This window comes from Oryctolagus cuniculus, chromosome 1 (genome assembly GCF_051225735.1).
Source record: "Oryctolagus cuniculus isolate XC-2025 breed Fujian yellow rabbit chromosome 1, ASM5122573v1, whole genome shotgun sequence".
NCBI lineage: Eukaryota > Metazoa > Chordata > Mammalia > Lagomorpha > Leporidae > Oryctolagus > Oryctolagus cuniculus.
In genome coordinates, this window is record NC_142867.1 from 177689885 (window position 1) to 177691244 (window position 1360).

Below are 1360 nucleotides of genomic sequence, written 5' to 3' on the forward strand. Positions count from 1 at the left end.
ATGATTTGTGGAGTGAACCAGAGGATGTAAGATCTTGCTTCTCTCTCTCTCCCTGTCTGTCTGTAACTCTGCCTCTCAAATAAATAAATAAAATCTAAAAAAATAAAAAAAGGCAAGTGGGTATTACACTTGTTTAGCAGGGCTTCATAGAGCTTGTGTTAAAAAAATTTAATTAACTTTATAAAAATCAAAACTTGGCTCTAGGGGCTGGTGATGTGGCACAGTGAGTTAAGCTGCTGCCTGCAACGCTGGCATCCCATATTGGAGTACCAGTCCTAGTCACAGCTGCTCCACTTTTGATCTAGCTCCCTGCTAACGTGACTGGGAAAGCAGCAAAAGATGGCCCAAGTCCTTGGGCCCCTGCCACCCATGTGGGAGACCCGGATGACGTTCCCAGGCTCCTGGCTTTGGCTTGGCCCAGCCTGGGCTGTTGTGGACCTGTGGGTAGTAAACCAAAGGATGGAAGCTCACTTCTCTCTCTCTCTCTCTCTCTCTCTCCATCACTCTGCCTTTCAAAATACAAAATAAATCTTTTAAAAAACCCTAGGCTCTACAAGAAAGGTGGTTTTTTTTTAAAGAGATATGTAAATTAAGGAAAAATCAACTGGCACTCCAGGGTAGCTTCAAAGACTCATGCTTTGTAAACAGCTGCACAGAGGTAGAGCAAAGGAATTTCCTACACAATTCCAACAAAACAAACTTCAAAGCAAATGTCTGGCCATTTTTTATTTCTTCTAAGTAAGTTTACACTTGGAAATTACAACAATTTATTTAGGGATTACTATATTCTAAGTGTTTCACAAGAATTCATCCAGTCCACAAACCACCCCATGAGGGAGGTGATATGACCATCCTCATATCAGAGATTATATGACAGATTAGCACAAGAAGACACAGAGAATCTAAGTGATTTATCTAAGGTCACATAGTTAATAAGTGGCAGAGCCAGAATTGGAATATTAGTTTTGAAAGACCTTCCTTAATAATTATTACATACAAGTGACACATTCTTTTTTTTTTAACTTTTATTTAATAAATTTTCAAAGTACAGCTTTTGGATTACAGTGGCAAAATCCCCCCAAAAATTCCCTCCCACCCACAACCCTCCCATCTCCCGCTCCCTCTCCCATTCCTTTACATGAAGATTCATTTTCAATTATCTTTTTTTTTTTTTTTTTACAGGCAGAGTGGACAGTGAGAGAGAGAGACAGAGAGAAAGGTCTTTCCTTGCCATTGGTTCACCCTCCAATGGCCGCCACAGCCGGCGTGCTGCGGCCGGTGCACCGCGCTGATCCGAAGCCAGGAGCCAGGTGCTTCTCCTGGTCTCCCATGGGGTGCAGGGCCCAAGCACTTGGGCCAT